Below are 25,361 nucleotides of genomic sequence, written 5' to 3'. Positions count from 1 at the left end.
TGTTCTCACCTATGTAGATGCATAGTTTAAGTTTGAATAAATAAGGGAATAGGATACTTTTACCCATTAAAAATGTAATTGATGAATCTGAGAGTTTATGTTTGGACCTATTCAAAAATAGAATTTCAGTTTTATGGCTGAACTCTTCCCTAATATATATATATATATAATCACATTTTAAAAAATCCATTCAGTGGCTGCTTAGGCTGATTTCATATCTAGATTGGTAGGTGATACTATATCTGGATAAATCCACTTACATTTTTTTCTCTATTCCTATTTGAAACTGTCTTGCAGATTCTAAACATGGAAGAAGTTCATCTCCTTAACTCATACATAGAATCAGAGTTTGACGTACTCACTTTTATCATTGATTCTTAGAGCTGTCACTGTTGAAGCTCTCCACATAAAAGCCATGGGTGCAGGAAGGTGTCACCATGGCTTCTCACCAGTCCTCACTCCAGACAATGTTGCAGTAAATTTTCAGTAAAATCACAGGTCATACCCTCATATACTTTGCCCTGACTGCCAATGATCTTCCAAGTTGACAGTCTAGACCTAAGGTTTTACATTCAGCAGTGTAAGTAATTATGCTCCTTTCCCCCAAGAATTATTATCTGAATCTAGAATGCTACACCATGTCATCCCAGTAATCATCATGCATTATCTCCTTGACACTTCCCTTTTCTTAGAATCTCTCCATTCCCAAGATGCATTCCCTTTTGATGGCAATTATTCCTAGTATGGAGAAGATGATCTTTATCAGTATTCTACAAGGTTTGTATCTGAAGATTATTTAACGTCTGTCTTTCTAAAGTAGGGGAAAAAACAAGATCAAACTCTATTGGGAGTGTTCAAATACTTCAAGTATGCAGAGACCAACAAGGGCATGATGTGGTGATCAGGTCTACCTAAAAAAGTACTTCAGAAAAGACCACAGAGAAGCTATGTATGAATGACTAATTTTTTTATTTTTTATTAATTATTTTATATCCAGACCATAGTCTCCTCACGCTCCTTTCCTCCCACTCCTTCCCTTTACTTCCGCTTCACCCTTCCTCAATCCACCCCACCTCCATATTCACTCAGAAATGGTAAATAATACAATGTTGCTGATATTGGAATCTGAGTAAAGAAGAAGATGTGGTGTTAGCCATACACTCATCTATGAGTGTGGAAGACTTTTAAGTGCTTTTCTCTAATCCTGTTGCCAACCTAATGGCTAATGAGCTTAATGCTTTCAATAAGATCTCCTCTGTGGTTATGTCTAGTTGTATTTATGTTGCTGTGGGGAGTGATATGTTTGTATGAGTGCTGGCCTGTGGGTGCTGCAGTGCCACTCAGTGAAGTCCCAGGGTAACTTTGGGGACTTGATTCTCTCTTTTCATCTTTTCAATGCAGGGCCTCTCTTGTTTCTGTCATTTCTCCATCAGAGTTGCAGGATTACACACGTGTGTTCTTGTCTTTAGCTCTTCTACCTGTGTTCCTGGCATTAAACACAGGTTGTGAGGATTGTGTGGCCAGCACTTTTGTCGGTTGCACCATCAGTCTATCCTGAAGCTGTGAATAACCCTGCAGTAGTGTGGTTGTTGCTTCTTGAAGGGTTTTATTAGGTCACTTCACTCTAAACAAAAAGGAATTATGAATTAAAGAGAGTTTCAACTATATATGAAATTTAACTTGCAAGTCTTTGTCATGTTTAAGTCTCTCCATGTAATCCAAAAGATAGGATAATTAATTTTAAGTTTTTTCTTCCTTTACTAGACCTTAACTGTTATGTACATTCAAGTCAGTTGTTTATTTTTTGGCTGTACTGCTATGTCTTTTATCCAAGCAGCCCTTTCCAGAAACAAAAACCCAGATTTTTTTCAACATCAACTCCTTTCCTCAAGGGTCTATAACAATAGGGTTGGAATTAATAGATATTAACTTCCCGAGTAACTTTAGTTTGCCTACATCTTGATTTGGCCTTGTGGTGACCCCCAAACTTAACTAGTTTCCATGAGAAGCATTCTGTTTTGTACTCCCAAGCCCAATCTCTATTTTCTTCCCACACTGATTGAAATTTATTGGAAGTATTACAAACATTCACTGGCTGAAAGTGCTATCAATATTCTCTCTGTAGACAAGATCATAATTATATACAGTTTCACATACTTCAAAGAGTGTGCATGCATTCCTTTTCATTTATTTTTAAAACAGTCCTATGAAGAAAGGTAAAGATCCAGAGATATGTGATACCATTCTAATGCTGGCAACACATATGTTTTTTTTTATTTTTTAGCATCTTAAGAACAAATACAAGCCGGGCGTTGGTGGCGCACGCCTTTAATCCCAGCACTCGGGAGGCAGAGCCAGGCGGATCTCTGTGAGTTCGAGGCCAGCCTGGACTACCAAGTGAGCTCCAGGAAAGGCGCAAAGCTACACAGAGAAACCCTGTCTTGAAAAAAAAAAAAAAAAAAAAACAAAAACAAAAAAAAAAAAAAAGAACAAATACAAGGCCAAATATCACCCTATTGAGCATATGAAGTTCCGTTGTAGTGTCTTTTTCTAGTTTCTAATATTCTAGGCTCCATCTTTGGGTTAATACATGCTGCTTTGCAGTATTTTAAAGAGGTCTTTCCTGAGCACTAATTCAGAAAAGTAAGATTTAAACATGCTTTACGTCTTCTGGTTCAGGGAATTTAGGACAATGCTGACAGTTGTTACATTAGATTTGCATATGGCTATATATCAATTTAGTTTGATAAAATACTTTTTCCCAGAATTTGTAACTTTAATGAACTTTCTGCTAAAATATAAAGAGAAAATTAGAATTTTCCACTTGTCTTTAAGAAGTAAATAATTTTGAACAAGTAAAAATCCTTGTCCTCCTCTATTACCAACAACATATTAATTATCACCATCACCACTTCTGCTTTGCATTGGGGAACCCTGTGAACCACAGAACACTCGTCACACTTACAGCAGAAAACAAGCTTAAACATTATTTTAGGGGATACTTACGGTCTCAATTACTTTTCTATTACTGTGATAAAACACCATGACCAAAGTAACTTATACAATAAAGCATTTAATTTAGGGCTTACAGTTTCAGAGGGTTGAAGTCCATGATGCCAGAGCAAAGGTACGCTTGCAGGAACAGCAGAGAGCTTACACATTGTCCTGTATGTTGGAGACAAACAGAGAGAAAGGAGGATGGAGTGGCAGGAGTCTTTTGAAGTCTCAAAACTTGCTCCCAATCACCTATCTCCTCTAACAAGGTCACAATTCCTAATTTCCAAACTGTTCTATCACCTGGGGACCACATATTCAAACATATGAACTTATGGAGGCTATGTGTGTTCCTCCAGAAGCTGCACACTCAGTCGAAGAGAATGACTTCACTGAATAGAGGAGGTCAAGGGTGTAGGAGTAGCTACACTCCCCTGCTAGACCCTCCAAACAAGCTCTCCTGGCTACTCTGCTTCAAACCACCATGCTAATATAAACTAGGGCTAAAATCGCCCCCAAATTGCTTCAAGGTTACAATGATTTGAATGAGATAGGAAAATTAAATATCCCTTTGGGTTTTACAGTTATGTCTTTTTTTTTTTTATCCATTTTGAGTTGGTTCTGGTATTAATAATAAGACAAAGGCCTATTCTCACTCTGCATGAGAATTCCAGATTTTTTCAACACCATTGAAGATACTGTCATCTTTGGTTGAATACTCTTAATATTTTTTCAGCAACTGACTACAGTTGTGTATATTTATTTCTGGTCTGTCTAAACTATTCATTGCTCCCTGTGTCTTTTTTTTCTCAGAATCATTAAGTTTTGGTTGCTATAGCTTTATTTTATGTTTCTAAATCTAATAATGTGATGGCTCCAGATTATTTTCTTTTTGGTCAAGATTGTTAGTCATTCAGCATCTTCTCTTGTCCATGTAGGTATAACATTCTAGTAATATCTGTTCTTTCAATCCATGATCATGGTATACAGTTATATTTATTGGTTTTATTAGTAATTTTCATCACTTTTTAGCTGCTTCTTCTATACAGAAAAAGTTTATAATTTTCTCCAACAAAGACAAACCTAGAACATATTATTCAGTAAAATAAACAAGATATAAGAGACAAACACTGTACAAATTCCATTATGAGTACAATCTAGTGAATTAAAACCATAGCAGTAGAATGGAGAATGATATTACTATTGTTTTAGAGATTATAGACACAGGAGCATGAACTTTAGTAGACGTCAAGGAAACATTTTCTGGTGATTTAATGCACAGCCTAAGAATTATACTTAATGATAATGTGCCATACACTTTAAAAGTGTGAGAAGAGATTAGGGGTACCTCTGAAACAAGTCATTAGATGACACTTATGCTAATCAGCCTGATTCAAGTATTCCATAATGCATGCATGTATCAAAACACCCATTGTAATCCATAAATATGTAATTATATCTTAGTTACAAATACAATTCTAAAGATAGTACTCACACATGAAGTTCTCAAAAAATATCAAGTGAAAATCACTGGTGTCATCCTTGTCTAACTCTTGCTTAGGGAGTCATGTTGGTGAGACTTCAAGGGTGTAACTTCTGACATTTCTAATGGACAAAGTATCACAGCAAACTCCCTGTTTCTCTAGCTTGTACAATCATTATGTCCCCCTCTTCTGCAATTCTCTCTGAGCCTTAGGTACAAGAGTTGTATTGTAGCAAGAAGAATAGTCTTCCCCTAAGGAAGAGCATACTGATTGGTTCTCCAATACCAAATGGTCAGTCCTGGAAACATATACATTACAACCCTATTATACACTCTGAGAAGGTATATTTATGTATTTATTATGTATACATACACACATGTGTGTTACAATGTGTATGTATGTGTGTAACAATAACTAATGAAAAAGGAGATCATGAATTTGAAAAAGAGTAAGGAAGGGTATATGTTTGGTGGGAGGAAGAAGGGAAAGATAATGTAATTATATTATAACCTAAAAAATTGATTTCTGGTTTATATCCCAGCTAAATAACCTTTCTTAGCATGAAGGACTTTAAAACAGGGGCAGCCTAAGGGTGATCATGTACTTACCAGTATTATTTGAATCTTTGATAGTCTTTTAATAAAAAACCCAAAGCCAGATATAGGGGTGAAAGCTGAAAGATCAGAAAAGCACTCTGGAGGCAGGGATCCATCTGAATCTCTGTGAATTCAAAGTCGCAGTGGAAACAGAGCCAGGCAGTGGTGGCACACACCTTTAATCCCAGTACTGGGAAGCACACGGACCTTTAATCCCAGGAAATGACAATGACAGCAGGGTGGAGAAAGGTTTATAAGGCATGAGGAAACAGGTACTAAAGCAGTTCAGCTGATACCTTTTCAGGCAAGGACTCAGAGGCTTTCAGTCTGAGGATTTGTGGAAGCAGGATCACCTGAGAAGCTGTCAAAGTAAGGATGGCTGTGGCTAGCTCAGCTTCTTTGATTTTTCAGCTTTCACATCAATGACTGGCTCTGGGTTTTTAATTATAAGACCATCTAAGATTTTAACAACATACCAGATTAATGTTGTTTTTTTTTTTTTTCCCGATTATGCTTCAATATCCTCAATAGAATTGAGGGATTTTTGTTGTTGTTGTTATTGTTCAAATACAGCTTTATTGTTACTTTGGTATTCTTCATGAATGCAATTGATAATGTTCTTTCAATGCAATAAAGACATTTTGGAATAGTGTCAAAATAAAATAAAATAAAATTGAAAAACTAAATGCTAACACTTAAAATTTAAATGACTATCATCACAATTATCACTCTCCTGAGGTCAGCACACAAATCTGAAGGCCTTTGAATGAATGGGGAATCAGATGGATGCTTTTGGAAATCTGTGCTCAGCTGATCTTAGCTCAGGGACTTAGCTATCTCTGACTCATTGTCGGTCTTGGTTTCCCACAATTATTGGCAATGTTCTGGTTACTATGCCTGAGAAGGTGGAGTCATTTTGAATTTCCTACTCTGTACTCAGGTCTTGTTCTTTTGTTTGTTTGTTTGTTTTTGTTTTTGTTTTTTTCAAGACAAGGTTTCTCTGTGTAGCTTTACATCTTTTCTGGATCTCACTCTGTAGACCAGGCTGACCTCAAACTCACAGAGATCCACCTGGCTCTGCCTCCCGAGTGCTGGGATTAAAGGTATATACCACCACTGCTCGGCTCAGGTCTTGTTCTAAACAAAGAGAAATTCTGTATTTTTTTTTAAAGATTCTATTATCATCTCTTTTGTTTACATTTCTAGTATACCTCAAATCCACTCTCTCATATTCTTCTGGGGAGGTATTATTTTCTGCTTCTTTTCCCTAGTAAGTCAACTCATCCTTACAGTATTGGGCCATTCCTGTGAAGAAATGGCTTCATTGATTTCCTAATGCCACCAGGAGGATACTCATTGCAAGATCACTCACAAACCTCTGCAAAATTATCTGCATTTGCTGCAAACCATTTCTGTTATAATTTCTTATTCTAGGAAAACAGCAGTCATTCAAGGCTAAAATGACATTTGTGTGTGTGTGTGTGTGTGTGTGTGTGTGTGTGTGTGTGTGTCTGTGTGTGTGTATTTTGTCTTAACTAATTTAATTTTTACCCCTTTTCCCTTTGAGTGTCCTCCTCTTAGAGAGTATTAGTAAATATCTGATTTTTGAATTTTTACTTTTGAAGCCTACCCTCTCATTTAAATTATAAACTTAAAAATGGGAGCCACAATGTTATTTTCTTTGTATTACTAAACAGGTATTAATACCTTCAACTTCTTAATATTATACAATAAAAAATTATTTACTTGAGAAAGCCTCAAGTAATCATAATATTTTATATTACCAAAATTTATACACAACACACATACACACACACATACACACACACACTAAAGGAAGCTATACTCATGGACTTACAATGCTCCCTACAAGAATCATAGACTGACAAAACTCCCAGTACCAGACACAAAATATTTCTCTTTGAATGGTTGATCAGAGTAGATCAAGTGACTCCCCAGATAGTAGACTATAGATAGAATCTTTGGTTGCCTTTCAGAGGTTGAAAGTGATACCTTATTCCAGAAGAAACCTCATCCTTAGGATGCAGGACATGGATGATTCTAACTGGATCTAGCCTGAAAATCTCCATCCTGAGGTCTAGCTTCCATAATACTAGAAAATACTAAGCAAGCTGCAAAGAGAGGAAAGAAATGAATAGTCCTAACCAGCTGCAACACCTATGAACCACAACAATGGCCAGCACAGCAAGATATCTACAAAGGTACAATAAGTGGTACTCACATGTTGGTAGTCAACAGCAGCTGTCTAATGGGACTTAAGGCCCATTCAGTGGGAGGGGAATCACACAGGGTACTAAGAAACATAGTGAGAAATTCCTGGGTTGTTGAGGTCATTGACCTTAGAAAAGAACCTATCACAGCCACTTTGCTAGACCCACATAATTCCCCACTACATTCTAAATCTTATACTTATACCCACAGATAAGTGTATCTTATCAGTGCACACCTTCCCCCATCAAAGAAGCTTCTCTTAACAGCAAATGGAGACCATCACAAAAGAACACAACTGGACACAATGCAGAGATCAAAGGATCAAGATAAGCTCAGCCCCAAGGGATACATCTACATCACAGATCCTGTATCTATAACTCAGGGATCATCACAGAAGATGGAGTAATAAAGAGTCTAAGAGTCAGAATACTGGCAAGTCTGCTGTGAAACAATCTCACTTAGAAACATCTGCATAAACAAGAACAAAACAATAGCAGTATTAAGACACATGTAACCTGGAAGGGGGAAGATTTTACAGAGTCCTCTCTCTAGACAAAAAAAAACTATGGGCAACTAAAGGCCTCTGGAAGATGGAGAATTAGCCTCTCTCAAGGATGAGTCCCTCATTGGCTATCCAATACAAAGTGGTCAGCCTTGAAAAACCATATACACACAAGAAACAAAGATAAACTCAGCAGGTTGTGTGTGTGTATCTTTCTCTCTCTCTCCCTCCCCCCCTCTCTCTATATATATGTATTTGAATATATTTACATATATAAATACATGTATGTAACAAAAAACAATCATAAAAAATAAGATATCAATTTGAGAGAGGGCCAAGGGAGGGGCTTGAGGTAGGGTAACTGGAAGGACTGGAGGGAGAAAAGGGAAGGGGAAAATGTTGTGACTCTATTTTAATTAAAAAAATATTAAAATATATTGATTGCCCAGTAGGCCACTTTTCTTTAATTTCTTTTGACATGCTCTAACCTGGAAGATATGGGAACATGCAGCTTTCATTATTTGTCTGGAAAGGTAGGAGGGCATTCCTTTCAGCATTTAAATTCAGTAACAGATTTTGATAAGGGAAACTTTGAACATTCTAGAAAATTTTCATCACCCTTTAAAACACCATTGAAAATTCAGTGTATATATCTTCTGATTGAAATGTGCAAATGTTTATTTTTTAACCTTCTTTGTATCATTTTGAATCACAGACTTTTATGTACACTTTCAATGATACAGACGAGGCTGTGACAGTATAATTTATTCATCAAGTAAGCTACATAGCAAATTCAAATATTTCCTTGTATCTCTAATAGCAGATTGGTACTTTGGTCAGCCAATATCCCAGTTAATGCAAACAAAAACACCACCAAAGATTTGTTTTGTGTCATTTATTTTCAATGTGCCTTAATTGCACAGGAACTTTAATTGAGCTGTAATTGCACTTTATTGCATGCATTTGTATGAATTAAAAAATACTTAAAGCAGAAGCGTGGTAGATGAAACAATTCCATGCATATAGCAGTTACCATAAAGAAAAGTTTTATCATCAGTTTTGTTTCCACTATTAGACAACTCTAAAGTGAAGTTCGCAATGCAGTCACATTGTGTTCAACTGTGCCTTTTATTTTCTGTTGATCCCTCTTTCCCATCTCAGACATTTTTGTTCAGTTTCAGCTATTTTGTACCCTATTCTCTTCTTCAGGATTCAAACCTTAGAGTCTTTGTGGATCTCAATGGTTTCCCTGCCTCTACTTTCCTGAAGCAAGAGAGGATACTCGGGGAAGAGGGCAGCTGTGCATTGATACTGCATTCTTGCTGTTCTGTGTGTGCTGACCTCCACTACGTTCAGGGATCCAATGGGCTGTAAACCTTCCTTAGGTCTAGCTTTCTGCCTCTCCCTGCCTCTTCAGCTGAGGATGGTATGGGCTTCCAGGAGTTCCTGACTGTTTTTTATTTCTTCATGATGTTCTTAACTTTGCTGTCACTTCTGTCTCTACCCCCTCTCTGAAATTGGTATGTGAAACATCATTTTCACAAATACATGAAACTTTCTTTATTCATGTGTCTTTAATATACCATTTGAGATATAAATTGTGCTTAATTAAGAACAAATGAGCAGTTGACTATACACTCTACATGATAATATTTCCAGCCTAAACTCTTCACACTTGCCTCACAAGGACTAATTAAAATGCAACTAAACAACAAAGTGATCAAGTGCTGAGTTCAAATTTTCATTATTGCTTAGGCCACATGAAGAACTCTTCTATATTAATCTATGTCAGTATTAACTTGCTTAATTGAGGTGGGACTCAAATTCTGCTTTAATATTAAGGACAACTACCACTAAAATTAGGTGTTGCTCACATGGAGAGATGAAGAAAGAGCTGTAACTGATATGGCTCTCTCCCTGAATACGAACTTTTTTTCTGAGTATTTTCATTTTGTGGCCATTTATCTATTAGATTTTTATTATAATAGAACTATATTCTGTCCAATAATGTTTTCCATTCACTGTGATCTCTTTCTTTCACATTTTCACCAGTTTTCATGCCTGTCATGGTTCTTATTCAGTGGCCAGGTTTCTTGGGTCCAACAATCGTTCTTGTTTATTCCTTCCCCATTTATGCTTAATAGACCATCAGTTACTTCCCTTACATTTTGGCAGATGCAGCATTAACATGGTTTTCCCACATCCAATATTTGCAAAGCAATAAACAGTTTATTGGCCATTCCTAACAAGAAACAATTCCTAAAATTTTTATGTATTTTTCTTACAGTTAGCCAAGATCTGTTCAATATTCACAACCATTATTCTCATTCCAGCCAGGCACGGATAGCGACTGTTGAAAAGAAACTGCCAAGGCAGGTTATGCTACGGACCAAAGAGTAAGACTTAGTACTGAGACAGAATACTCTCTTTTCCTTTCCAAGATATCATATTTTATTTACATTTTCCTGTATTTGTCACATGCTATGAACTGTATTGACTGGTACTTTATTAGGATTCAAGTATAAAGCAAATAACATATTAAGTGTGGTTTACATCACCCTGTTTAAATATCCCACCTACTTTATATTACACACTAACACGATCTCTAATTTTGGAAAAATTAATCAAAACAATGATATAAGTCAATAATATATCCAGAGTCATACAGCAGATCTACACTGCAGATATATTTTGAAGTAATTCTGTGTTACCCTAGAATTACATAGACTTTTATAAACATTTACAGGGATATTGTGAAACTGTAGCATGATCACATATGTTTTTATTAATGTAATATTTTGGAGCACAGTTGGCCACAGTCAAGGTATTTAGACAAATATTGAATAGGTTAGATATAGAGTTAATTTTTAAATATTATGTCTAAAAATAGAAATAGATGAATAAGAGAACTGATTAAAATAGTATTCTTTCTATTTTTGCCAATTTTTCATGAGATTCAAAGGTTCTTTTTTAAACTGGGATATAGGTCATAGTATTTTAATACTTATTTTTCTCTCATCTACTTGCTTTATTTCTGCAATAGAAGTCTTTGCTAATATCAAGATCATCTTGTATTAATTAGAAAAAATATGTGATATTGTAAATGTCATTTATGTCAACAGCAAGTTATTTTTTTCCTATTCACACATATGTGGGGCTTTAATTTATCATGCCATCTACCATCTGGATTTCAAGAGAGTTTTTTAGTGCATTTTAATAAAGGACATGTTGAAGAAAGCGAGTTATTGCTATCTGAAATACTTGGGCATTTATAGTTTTCCCTGTTAACTTCTCATTGAAAATTATTTATCTCTGAAAATTTTGGCTAGGTCTAGAATGGTGGTGCATACCTTTCATCCAATTCCTGGGAAGCAGGGTCAGTGAGATTAAGGCTGCTTATGCTATGTAATGAGATCTTGTTTCAAAACAAGCAAGCAAACAAATTAACTAACACCAAAGATCTTGGAATATGGCTTAACAGTGAAACACTTTCCCACAACATCTAAGTCCCTGAGTTAGATCCTAATATCATAATAAAAAATGCTCTAATTAGGTTAATTTATATTGGCATAAATATATATTTAAACTCATATTAAATAACAAAAGTAACATCAGAATGTGCCATTCTTGCCATCTATATGTTCTTGGTTCTTATACCAACTATATGTGTCTATTAGATAAAATATATTTTCTGATTTTAAAGCTACTTGGTTTTTCTATTTTTATAAATCTTGAAATAATTAAGTGTATCTGTTGAGAGAGAAATAGAGAGAGTGGGAACATACTGGCATATCTTCCTAAAGCTTTACCAGTTTTATCAACCTTCCTTTTAGCCCAGACACAATGCTTCTAAAAGAGACACCCTTTTCAAACACATTACTTATTGTCTCTTAATGAGGATAATCAATATTGACTCACCCTCAAGGCATCAGGATTAGATCATCCCTTTGACACTGAAATTTCCTGTAAACACTAGCTCCATTGTGAATAATCTGTGAATGGATTCATGAGACTAAAGTAGAAGTTTACTCACCCACAGCCAGACATATTTTATTTTAATGTATCTTCCTCTGTGATAAATTATTGACTTCTGAAAATGCATTGTTTCAGAATCTGTTTCTATCTACAAAAATATTCATCAGAGCAGTTTTGTTCCCTGGTACAATGTCATCTTTTCTACACAAATGACGAGTCTGGCATTTTTATATCCTATGCTTCAATTTCCTCCAACTCTGATGTCAAAACAATTACCTGATTAAGGGACAACATAACACACATATGAGGCACTCTCACAGGCTGCTTAGACTTTTTCACTTCTTGGTAAAGGTAAAGAAACCAAAAGGAAGCCAAGCTTTGAGGACTTCTGACTTTTTTTTTTCTTCTGAGCTTTTCACTTGCATTCAACCCTGGCATGCCTTGAGACAGCCAGAGAGTCACTGGTGAACCTTTGATCTCACTGCATTTAATTAGGGAAACCAACAGGATCTTGTGTTGGGAGGCCAGCGATGTGTAAAAAGCCATGTGTAATGTGAAGCCTGACAAATTGTAGTGGATATTTTTGGACAGCCGACTTAGAAGGCCTTTTGTTGTCTGTGCACTGTCAGCTTTTGACTCAAGCAGAGCAGATTAACATAAAAAGAGAATCCTCCATTCCTGGGGCATGCCTGGAAAGCATGAATCTGTCTCTTTTGATTCAATTTTTTTTTTCTTGAGCTCGGTCGTGTACAATATAAAACCATTACCACTTATAGCCTGAAGCCTTTTTCCCCCTCACCTAGACTTTCCAAATGTAGGCAGCTATCTGCTCAGTGCCTTAGTTTTTTCCTAGTCTAAAATAATATTTATGTCACTATATCTTATGGAAATTAATGCACTAATGAATTTCAATCACATTGTGTCATTATGTATTGTAACACAGAACATTTGACTTATAATACACCTGTAGCAGAGCCATGAAAAATGTGCTTTTCAGAGAATTTTCAGTATAAATTGCAACTTGGAAGTGATGAGTTTTGTTTTTTCCAGGTGGAAGGCATGTTTCTGATTGTTACTTATACAGTACATCAGAAATGGGACAGTATTTCTAAGTTTCAGTTTTAAATCACTGTTGACTGTTAAGTTTCAACTGTTAAGCTCTCACATCTTAAGATGTGAGATACCCGAAATCAGAGAACTCTGGGATTTTGGTTAAGGACAGGCTATATCTTGGTACATTGTCACTAGTTACTTTTCTATTGTTTTGAAGAGATACCATGAACAAGACAACATATCAACAAAAGCACTTAAATTGAGGCTCACAATTTCAGATGATTAGAGTCCAGGACCATGACGATGAGAAACATTTCAGCTTGCAGGAAGGAATAGTTGTATGGTGATGTAATAGTAGCTGAGAATTTACACACTGAGATAACAATAAGGCAGAAAGAGAAAGAGAGGTGAGGTAAGCTCCCTGTGAACAGCTTTGGCTCCAGATCCCATCTCAAGTGACACACCTCCTCCAACAATATCACATCTCCCTATTAGTCGTGCCAGAAACCCCATCGAACGACTGACGGATCTGGATGCAGAGATCCACGGCTAGGCCCCTGGTGGAGCTCCGGGAGTCTAATTAGCAAGAAAGAGGAGGGTTTATATGAGCGAGAATTGTTGAAACCAAGGTTGGATAAAGCACAGGGACAAATAGCCAAACAAATGGAAACACATGAACTATGAACCAAAGGCTGAGGGGCCCCCAACTGGATCAGGCTCTCTGAATAGGTGAGAGAGTTGATTGGCTTGATCTGTTTGGGAGGCATCTAGGCAGTGGTACCAGGTCCTCTGCTCATTGCATGAGTTGGCTGTTTGAAACCTGGGGCTTATGCAGGGACGCTTGGCTCAGTCTGGAAGGAGGGGATTGGACCTGCCTGGACTGAGTCTACCAGGTTGATCTCAGTCCTCGGGAGAGGCTTTGCCCTGGAGGAGGAGGGAATGGGGGGTGGGTTAGGGGGAAGAGGAGGGGGGCAGGAGGGGGGAGAACAAGGGAATCTGTGGCTGATATGTAGAACTGAATGGTATTGTAAAATAAATTAAAAGGAAAAAAAAATCACATCTCCTAATCCTTCCCAACATTTCCACCAATTGAGGACCAAGCAGCCAAACATAAGGGTCTGCAGGAGACATTCTTGATCAAACCACCACATCCTTACAAGGTATATGCTCCTTTGTTACTGGATGTACTTCTTTATAACACTCGGGGATGATTTCCTCATCCCTAAAATAGTATCAAGGAGTGCATGTTATCTTCCTATAACTCATAAGACCTATAGTACTCACACCATGGAGACACCATGAAGTTAATCCCCCCTCCCTAATCTTTGCTTGACCACCTCCTCTTTTTACTTTTTCTCATGTGATCCTTCATGGATTACAAAGTTTAGAGGTTACATTATCTGTAATTTAAGAATATCCATCTGCAGTAAAGCCACAGAACCCATCTCTGTCCCATCCTAGGAAACCTCACCCTCATGACTCTGACCCTACTGTAAGTTTTGTGGATGATTAACAGCGCCTATTGTGCCTGAATACACATTGTACTTTCAGAAGCAAACGGAAACTCAGAACTTATTGTGTGTCACTTACATATCATCCCTTTGCCTGCCTTCTTTCCTTAGGTTTACAAGACTCTTGGAGGAGGCAAGATACATACGGGTCTTCCTGATACATGGAGTTGGAATATGATGCTATCCAACTTTGATCTAGGGGCCTCTAGACCTTTGCTTTCTAGACAGTCATCCTATTAGTTTATAAAGTCAATTACAACCAGAAGAAGCTAAGATATCAGGGGGAAATCCATACCACCCTTGCATGTCCTAAGAGTTCCTGGTACATTTATCAGTTCTATTGATTCTTCCTTTTTAGTGTTATATTATCTAAACCTTCCTTTCATTTTAGTGATAATATTATCCCAATTCTTTGCCTATCTTACCTGTCATCATTAATCATCCTTGCTTAATTCATGCTTCTCTTATTCAAGAAGCAATTGCTTCTTCCCACTCATTTGCCTCAGTAAATTTCATTTACATTACTATTAATTATTAATTAATTAATAAAATTAATTCACAGCTAAATTTATAAATCTCGGTGCATGTATTGTCTTTCTATGCATTATATGTACATTTTAATGGTAGTTTTAAAGTCTTTGTTCTAGATTAGAGGCTATTGTGAGCTTGTTGATAGAAGTTTCTGTCCTGCCTGCCAGTTCTCAAATAACCAACACAGAGGCTTAATATTAATTATAAATGGTTGGTTGATAGCTTAGGCTTATTACTAACTAATTCTCACAACTTAACCCATTTTTTTAAATCTACATCTGCCATGTGTCTTTTACCTCTATCCCATTTTGTGTGTTTGACTCATTCTGCATCTGGCTGGTAACTCCTTTGACTCCACTCTTCATCATCTCAGCATCCTTAGTTTGGTTGTCCTACCTATACTTTCTGCCTGGCTACTGACCAACTAGCTTTTAGTAAACCAATCTGAGTGACAAATCTTTGCAGTGTACCAAAGTACTATTCCATAGCAGGAACTTACAGGTATTTTTGTTTTCTTTGTTATATTTCCCAACACATTGAAATATGCCAAAGGTGATCAGTATTACATACCCAAACTTAACTCATTACTATATATTTAAACACTAGCAACATGTGGAATTGGCATTTATTATATGGCTTTTCTTTACTGAAGGCCAGTAATGACATCTCTCCTGAAGTGCCTCATAATTTCTTCTTGGATATCATCTAAAATTGTGTTTCAACTGCACTTGACACCATAGCACTAATGTTATATTTAGTAGTACTTTTCCTTATATTTCAATGAAAGTGACATTTTTGAATCTGTTGTTATTGCACTAGTCATTTGCACTCAGTTTCCCTGAAGTTTCCTTATTTTAACAACCATTTTCTCTAATGTCTCTTCCTGTGGCATTGATTCCTTCATCACATTATTAGTAATTTCTCTAAAACTGATAAACTTTTCCATAAGATTTCTAATATACTATTTTACTGTTTCTTTAAATCACCTTGCCTATGTGAGTTATCTGCAAGCATTCCTTCCTCATTGTGTGCGTAGATAATTTTCGTGTGAATCTGCCTCTATCCTATCTCTCATCGTGCTTCAACTTGAGGTCATTACTTTCATAGAATTATTCTTAATCTGTATTTTGTAGACAAATTTCTAAATGGTCTTATTTTAAAAAAAAAACATGGAGCCAAATATAGGGGTGAAAGCCTTAGAGATCAGGGAAATAGGAATAGCCACCAGCCAACCTTACCTCACTAGCTCTGCAGCTTTCAAATGTGAGTTACTTCCTGTCTTACCCAACCATGGTTTTCTGCCCTCTCATTGGCTCTTAGCCCAGCTACCCCACTCACTCTCCCTACACAGTGCTGTCGGTTTTCTGTCTGTCTATACAGACCTCCAGGTCTCTATGGTTGATACTGGGATTAAAGGCATGTGTCACCATGCTTGGCTCTGTTCCCAAGCGTGGCCTTGAACATACAGAGACCCTGCCTGCTAAGTGATCAGATTAAGGGCATTTGCTGCCTGACTTTGTTTACTTAAAATGGCTGGCCTTTTCTGCTTGATCTCTAGGCAAGCTTTATTTATCAAAGCACAAATAAAATATCACCACAGGATTTAGCATCCACATTAGTTATTATTATTCCATTCTTTCTGATAGAAACTATCACTGGAACAAATACATTCTTGCATACAGCAAAGACTTGTAAAGCTTGTACTCACATTGTTTTAGTTAAGAAACATATGTAGCCTTTCCTTTTGAACCAAGTCATAGAATTTTAGAGCTTAGAGACTTTGGAGATCTATAATTTCTGTATTACCTAGTAAAACTTGCAAGTTTTCTAGGAAAAATCATCTCCAGGTTGGTGAATGACTAAGTCAGGTTAAAGCCAATCTTCTTTTACATTAAAAGGGTCTAATATTCTTTATATTGTCAAATTTAAGTTAACCCTCTACAGAGTCCTTGGAAGGATCATCAAAGAAATCAGTTAGGTAGCCTCTACTATTTCATTTAAGAAACATACATTTAATATATTTTTAAATATCATACTTTGACATATTCATACTATTACATATATCACATTATGTTATTATCTAATGGACAAAATGAAATGTATACATTTTGCTTACTTTAAAATAAGTTACATAATGAGTTTTAAATTCTATCAAGAACAGATTCTTTTCCATTAATTAACAAAATAAGGGGTGTTTGCTATGTAGCAATGTACTGCTTCTTGACATGTTGTTATGAATGTATACTAGAACTTTCTAGGATGCTATAACATTTTTATATTTCTGATTTTTAATTAATTAGTTTTTAAAGTAATTGTGTGTGTGTGTGTGTGTGTGTGTGTGTGTGTGTGTGTGTGTGTGTGTGTGTGTGTTGTATCTGCTTGTCTGGCATGAAGGTACCATCAGAGGTGAAAAGAGGTCTTGAGATTCCTTGTAACTGGAGTTAAAGATGGTTGTGAGATGCCCCAGTGTGGGTGTAGGGAACTGAGCCAGGGTTCCCTGCAATATCAGCAAGTTCTCTTTCCTGCTAAGCTGTTATTTCAGGTCCTGTTATAACATTTTTTTAAATAAAATATGTGTAGAACTTGAAAAGGTAATCTGTTAATTGGTTCGGATTCTTCTATTAATTTTCTATTAATATTCCCAAGTGCTTTAAAGAAGAGGTTTATAACAATAGTATGTTCTTAAATGAATCATGAATCTTTACTTAGACTTTATGTCACTTTGGGGTCAAATGGCTGTATTTCAATCCTGCAGAGCAAACCAATTTTCATTTCTTCATTTATAATGAAATGTGTTTGCCATTATGGGATGGTGGAAAATACACAATACTTTAGAGAGAGCTGTGGGTCTAAGTCTTGGACCTGACACATGCAACCGGGCCTTTAAAAAGTACAGAGAAGTACTGGCTTACAGTTTAATTATTGTCAAGGGGCTTCATCATCATTTGTATTACATTAGATCATGAGCAGTAAGCAAACGGTGCCTGCAATGACAATATACACATTGCCATATACAATAAAGCAGATTTAAAAGAAAGAATGAAAATAAGAGGATTAAAAATAGAAAGAAAGTATTCACAAAGATGTGTGATTCTTCAGCTCATGGATTCCTCATTAATTTCTCTAGGTCATTAACGTGTTCTTAGTAAAAATCTGCTAGTCAGAGAATATGCCTCACATCTGATTTCCTCATGAGGGACTTTAGATCAGGGTGAGCATTTGTTACAATTAGTCCATAATAATACTGAATATCAAACCCTGAGATGGTTTTTATTTTGTTTCCAGGTCAAATTTATCATTTGTCCATAGCTAGGTTTTGGTAAAATTTGAAGCATTTGATGCAGGGTAGCTCAGACACCAGGCTGTAGGAATGCTTAGGAGGTCTTCAGAAAGAGAGCACACCATGGGATCCATCTCTGGCTTACACAGATCAGTGTTCTCCCTTTTGCATCTCAGCAATAACCTTAGGCATCAGGGCAGCAGTGCCACCCTGACCACAAACTAAGGAATGATTGGTGAGATCTCCGCACTGCCCTTGATCTGTGGTTGTTAGACAAGGCTTTTATTAAATTTCCTAAGTGAATGAAGATAAAATATTACACCACCTGAATTTATAGACACACATATTGGAAATTAAAGCCTTCAATTGTAGTATTTTAGTAAATAAGATTGGTTTCCATGGAATCAGTGGTTATTTGTAAGCCTAGATTCAGCCTGTGCTTTCTTGTATATATAATACTCATTTTAGCACACAAAGGTGGCATTTTGCCTTCAGATTAATGGCCTTTTGGTTTTGTTTAGTAAAATTGGATTCTTAGAAATTATATTTGAGATATAGCCACACATATTATGTTTTATAACTTCAGAATTTATTGTGCTTAGGATAGAACTAATTGGTAATTTTAAAACACCACATTTCATGGATATATCCTGTATTAGTCAGAGTTCTCTAGAGAAACAGAACTTATAAAATGAATCTCTCTCTCTCTCTTTTTCTCTCTGTATATATGTGTATTAGGTAATATATAATATATATTCTAGTAAATTACCTGTACACACACACACAGAGAGAGAGAGAGAGAGAGAGAGAGAGAGAGAGAGAGAGAGAGAGAGAGAGAGAGAGATCCTATATATATTAGATGGCTTATAGATTGTGGTCCAGTAGTCTAACAATGGCTCTCTAAAAACAGGAGGTCCAAATCTAATAGTTGTTGAATCTATGAAGCTAGATGTCTCATCTTGTCTTCAATATTCACCAGAATACAAAATAAGTTAACTCTAATCACAGTAAAGGAATGATATTTCCAGAGTAAATGAGAGTTAGAAAGCAAAGAGAGGGCTTCCTTCTTCCATGTCCTTTATACAGGCTACCAGAAGAAGCTGTGGCCTAGATTCAAGGTGTATCTCACTACCTCAAAGATCCACTTTAGAAGTGGTATTCTCACATCAAATGACTTAACTAAGAAAAAAATCACTCACAGGTGTGTCAGCCATTTGGGTTTTAGATAATTCCAGAGGTAGTCACGTTGACAACCAAAAAGAGCCACCATATGCCATTCACAGTATCTTGGGATCACACATTAGGCTTCCTATATAAAAGTGGTCTTTCTTTGTACTTATCCATAGTAAAAAATGCAGTTATGTATAATATATACTCATAGAAGCAACATATTAGTAATCTATTGGTTATCACTATAGATTGTTGTGCAGTTATACAAATGAATTTCTTCATAGTGCCAGCTCTAAAAGAATGGAAAAGGTGAGAGAGTCAGTAATATCATTGTGTGTTGATGCTAATTTCTATTTTAAGGTCAGTAATTTTAGTTTATTTTTGTCAATGAAGAAGTCTCATTCAAATGCTCATGGCAATTAAGAGATTTGACCAAAGCAACACAAGTAGGAAGTAGCAAAGCTGAGATTTAAAATAAGATTTTATAATGTGTTTGTTCAGCTATCTTTTCATAATTTAACATTTCTCTCATGAGCCAAGCACTCTTTAAGTACCAAGACTCTGTAACGAAAACTAAGTAGATGAAGTCAATGTCCTCATGAAACTTACATGTTAGCAAGGTGAAAACAATAATAAATGAATATTTTCAAGTAGGAAACATTTCCACAGACATTTAGACTGAGTAATGTGATTCTAAGTGACTTAAGGAGAACATGATTGTTCTATAATAAAGTATCTCTTTGAGCTGAGTTGCCATTAGTGGCAGAAAAAAAAAAGGTTTTGCAAAAAATATCCATATAAGGATAAGAGAGTTTAGTTCATTTTCATTCAGTATAAATATTCAGTATAATTATGGCATATTTCTTCTAGAGCTCTTCTTTGTAAACAAATATGAAGGCAAATAATAGACTTTATATTCATGATCTAGTATATGAGCCAAATATGTAGCATGATTCCGGGTTTTATAATATCTCAGGATGTAAAAGAACAGGTGTATTTGTAAAGTATGTAAGAAAGGTTCATTTTATCATCTTTCATGTGTAACATATCACTGCTTTATAAATATGACAAAATTGAAAGAAAATGTTTGCCTTCAAATGTAAGTTTATACCAGGGTATATGTAAATATTTGCTACTAGATTTCTTACTAAAATACTAGGAATCATAGAACTATGGAACACACACAATTTTGGAATAATTCAGTCAACATGTAGTCCAATTTTTCATAAGATGTATATGAATATGTATAATGTTCATGTATATGCTTATGATGTATGTATCAGCTTAAATAAGACTTCTTCACACATAGGCATTAATGGTACCTCATCATCTTTAATATGAAGCTTGGCATTATGATAATGTGTCAATGTGTCTTATAAAGCTACACAGTGAAAGAGATCTAAGAATATATATATATATATATATATATATATATATATATATATATATATATATATCAGTACATCATTGACAGGACATGTTCAGATTTAAAAATTTTGTTTTACAATGTTATATTGGATATATACTTTCCTTGCAATAATCAATGAGTTGCTAAAAATACCAACAACTCCCACACAACCAAAATGCTTTTGATTTGTGTCAAAAACAAGGCTTGACACTAAGCCAAAAATGTTTTTATGTTTGTTTATATTATTCTCCTAATTTCAATTTTATTACCTGAAGAAAAGTGAAGACTCTTTTCCTTTCCTTTGGGAAATATTCATCCACTTACCATCTTTTTTAATCTCAGGCAGCATGATGGAATTACAATCATATAAGGAATAACACAATGTTGGAGTTCTTATTGCCAAAACGTTTACAGTCTGTTTTGCTATGGGATGTTTTGTAGGTTAAATGTGTTTCTCTGATTGGTTAATAAATAAAACACTGATTGGCCAGTAGCCAGGTAGGAAGTATAGGCGGGACAAGCAGAGAAGAGAATTCTGGGAACAGGAAGGCTGAGTGAGAGACACTGCCAGCTGCTGCCATGACAAAAGATATAAGATATCGGTAAGCCACGAGCAATGTGGCAACTCATAGATTAATAGAAATGGGTTAATTTAAGATATAAGAACTAGATAACAAGAAGCCTGATGTGGCCATACATTTTGTAAATAATATAAGCACCTGTGTGTTTATTTTATAAGTGGGCTGTTGGACTGCTGGGGCTTAGCGGGACCTAGGGAGAAAACTCCAGATACACTGTTTGCATTCGTTTTATGAAGACACCTCATTTATAAAGAATGGACAGAAAAAGGTTCTGTAAAGAAATAGGTGTAGTTATATTATGGAAAATAAAAACCTCCCTGATCTCAAAGTTTGTGATAAGAAGGTAGGTTTCTGTCTTGTGCTCATTGCATGAATTGGCTGTTTGAAACCTGGGGCTTATGCAGGGACACTTGGCTCAGTCTGGAAGGAGGGGACTGGACCTGCCTGGACTGAGTCTACCAGGTTGATCTCAGTCCTCGTGGGAGGCTTTGCCCTGGAGGAGGTGGGAATGGGAGGTGGGCTGGGGGAAAGGGGAGGGGGGCTTGGAGGAAAGGGGAGGGGGGCAGGAGGGGAGAGAACAAGGTAATCCGTGGCTGATATGTAGAACTGAATGGTATTGTAAAATAAAATAAAAGGGGGGGGGGAAGAAGATAGGTTTCTGACCTGATTAGTATGGCAAGAAAAAAAGGATGTAAAAAAGGAAGAGGTGAGTTATTTGGTGACATGTTTTAGTGTAACGTAAATATTGGAAGCCATATTCCTCAGTTTACCTTACTATATCAACATATCTGGATGGGGCCAGTATGCTCAGAGGTTGAGTACTGGTTGCTCTTCCAGAGGACCTGAGTTCAATTCCTAGCTATGTGGCAGTTCACAATGCTCTGTAACTCCAGTTGCAGGGGATCTGGAACCATTTTCATGCCTCTGTAGGCAATACATGTATGTATTGCACAGACATGGATTCAGAAAAACATTCATAAATATAAAATAAAAAAAATAAAATCTCAAAAATTTAAATTACCATTGACATTTATGGAGGAAAGTCTTATTAATTTAGAGTTCTGAATTTCTAGGATATGACCTCTGTACTGGCTCAGCTCTTATGTTCATGAGGACCCTTGGCAATGATGCAAATGAATTTCAGAACAGAGAGAGGGAGTATGGCCAAAATTAGATTTATTTAACAATCTCTTTGAGAGAACTACCATGGTGGAAAATTCTAAAATTCTGGTGAAGTAAATAATTCTAAATCTCAAGCGATTGTCTGTTGGCTTGTGAAAATATTCACAGTGCTGTGGACATGCTGGTAGTGTTTATCTATGAAACAAAGTACACATAAAGAGATAACCTGTGGTATTGATAGATAATAAATAGATGGAAAGATAGATAATCAGGCAAAACCCATGGAAAGCAGAAGTAAGTGTAGGCATTTTACATAGGGAGAACTTGTGGGATTGAGTGTGGCTGACAAAGTATGAGGAGTGTAGAAGAGAAGGTAGGGGGATGGGGTTGATCAGGTAAGTAAGTAAAATGGTAACTCAAGGATGATTCTTCTAAGGTGAGGTTGGCAAGGCTACAACTATATTTATACTCTTTGGGCATCATTTTGATATATTTTGGATTCCCTTAGGTGTTGCTTCATCCAAAGTAGAACATTTTAAAAAGTCAGAAGCCACTTTCAACCCTCAGTGCAAAGATGGCTTCTTGAGTCTCCAAAGAAGCTCCTCATTTCTCTTTTGGTATTATCTTTTGTAAAGACTGTTAGGATATACCTGACTAGTTTCTAGAATATGTGATATAGACCTCATTCTACAGTTAGGAAATTGGGTTATCACCCTGACTCAGAAATGCTGTTTTAATAATTTTTACAGTTGTATTATAATGTTTGTTTTGTTTAAATAGTTTTTTACAAGAATATTATTTTTTAATTTGTTCTTTAATAGTTTCAGATTTATATAGTAAATTGTTTATTCTCATTCTCTACTCTCTTATTTCCTTCCTATCCTTGTAATCCCTTATGCTCTACAAATTCCTTTCCCACATACATGCCATTTTGTTCTGTGACCCACTGGCATTAAGCAGGCCCATGTGACTTTGGGCTTTGAAACTACCCATTGGAGTCTAGAGGGTGCACTATTATGTACACAACTAAATATAATGTCTGTCTTTCCCCCAGAATCCACTAATATTTAATAGTTCAGTGGCGAGAAGGACCTTATAAACTATTAGCTGAGCCATAATTGACTCATGATAGGTCGGTCCACTTTTACTCTGGACCAGGGTACTTAATTTCATCTACTGTGAGATCGTGATTGCATGGGCTATATCATGCCTTGAAGATAGCCTTTGGAGCCTTCTCTTTATCTAGCATTTCCTCCTCTGCATTATTCTCTGAAACAGAAAAGACAAAAAAAGTTAGGTTTCAACACTCAACTCTCCTTATTCTCAGCATGTGGAGCAGCTTGGGTCTTTTTGTTCAGTACTGTTTATTGCAAAAAGAAGCTGATTTGGTTATGAACAAAGAGTAGCATTTTTTCTATGAACATACACATACATGTTTAGAATGCAGTTTTATTCAAAGTTATTGTACCTAAACAATAGTAGTGAGCTGTGCCCCACAGTCTTTGATGTTCTGAGAGTGTAGTTAGGTTTAAAGTACCAAACATGTATTTCCTACTTGGAGCAAGGTTCAAATACTGAGAATTTAGCTATTTTTTATATCAGTCATGTCCCTATTATGCCAGTAGCTAGGTCTTGCCTGGAAGGCTACATTGTAGTTCCTAGGTTAAAAAGGTTGTGCTGCTAAACACATATATCTAAAGATCTATAGTTATGATCAATATATGAGAAAGAATATGTGATATTTATCTTTTTGGGGTTGGTTGTCCTCACCCAGGATTTTTTCTTATTTGTCTGCAAAATCCATTTATTCATTGTTCTTTACACTTTAATAAAATTCCATTATGTATATTTATCACATTTTCATTACCCATTTATCTGTTAGTGAACACCTAGGATTCTATTTCCTATCTATTGTGAATAGAGCCAAAATGAATATGGATGTGTAAGCATCTCTGAAGTAAGAAATAGAAACCATGGGGTATATGCCCAGGATAGGTTCTGCTCATCATATGGCAGGATATTTCTAGTTTTGTGGGAAAACTCCACACTAATTTTCATAGTGGCTGAATAATTCTATATTCCCATCCACAATAAATAGGGGTGCCCACCATTCTCCAGAGTCTGCTGTCATTTGCTGTCTTGATTATAGCCATTCTGATTGGAGTGATATATAATATTAAAATCATTTTAATTTTTATTTCCCTACTTGCAAATTATGTTGAACATTTCAAATGTTTATTAGCTATTAATATTAATTAATTTCCAGCTTTGAGAACTTTCTATTAAGTTCTGGTTCCCATTTTAATTGAGTTCTTTGTTTTCTTGGTGTTTAGTATTCCTCCCTCCCCTAATTTTTTGTAATCTCAAGATAATAATTCTCTGTTAGGTGTATAGCATGTAAATATTTTCTCTCCTTTTGTAGAGGACTTCTTCACTTGTTTGACAGTTTTCCTTGTTGGAGAAAAACATTTTAACTTCATAAAACTCCATTTGCAGTTAATGGCCTCATTTCATATGACCACACTCCTATTTAGAGAGTCCATGCATTTGCCTATATCTTGTAGTCTATCCCCTGCTTTTTCTTCCAGCACTTTTAGAGTACCAGGACATGCTATGGTCTTTGATGCATTTGGAGTAGGTTTTCCTGCAGGGTGAAATTGAAGGATCTAGTCCAGTTTTCCTACATGTGGATATATTTTTTTCCAGCACCATTTGTTGAAGAGGCTGTCTTCTGTCCAGTGTATATTTTTTAATGTTTTCCCCAAAATTAGGTAGTCACATTGAATAAATATGTATTTGCGACTTCTACTCTATTCTCTTTATCTATGTGTCTGTTCTGTGCCATGCTATTTTTATTACTATGGGTCTGCAGTATTTTTATTTGTTCAGGAATGTTTTGACTATGTAGTCTTTTGTATTCCA

At 36.0% G+C, this 25,361-nt stretch overlaps 1 long non-coding RNA gene across 1 annotated transcript; it reads right to left on the bottom strand.

Annotated features, from left to right (window-relative positions):
• Positions 1-974: 974 nt before the first annotated feature.
• Positions 975-13,211, bottom strand: LOC143268640 (uncharacterized). Its single transcript, XR_013044687.1, has 3 exons — positions 13,107-13,211; positions 3,090-3,165; positions 975-1,624 (listed from the first exon to the last, which is right to left on the bottom strand). It is a non-coding gene; the product is annotated as an uncharacterized LOC143268640 (long non-coding RNA).
• Between the last annotated feature and the right edge of the window lie 12,150 nt (positions 13,212-25,361).

The sequence above is a fragment of the Peromyscus maniculatus genome, chromosome 15 (genome assembly GCF_049852395.1).
Source record: "Peromyscus maniculatus bairdii isolate BWxNUB_F1_BW_parent chromosome 15, HU_Pman_BW_mat_3.1, whole genome shotgun sequence".
Classification (NCBI taxonomy): Eukaryota; Metazoa; Chordata; class Mammalia; order Rodentia; family Cricetidae; genus Peromyscus; species Peromyscus maniculatus.
Note: the sequence above shows the minus strand (reverse complement) of the source record. Positions and strands in the feature narration are given on the sequence as shown.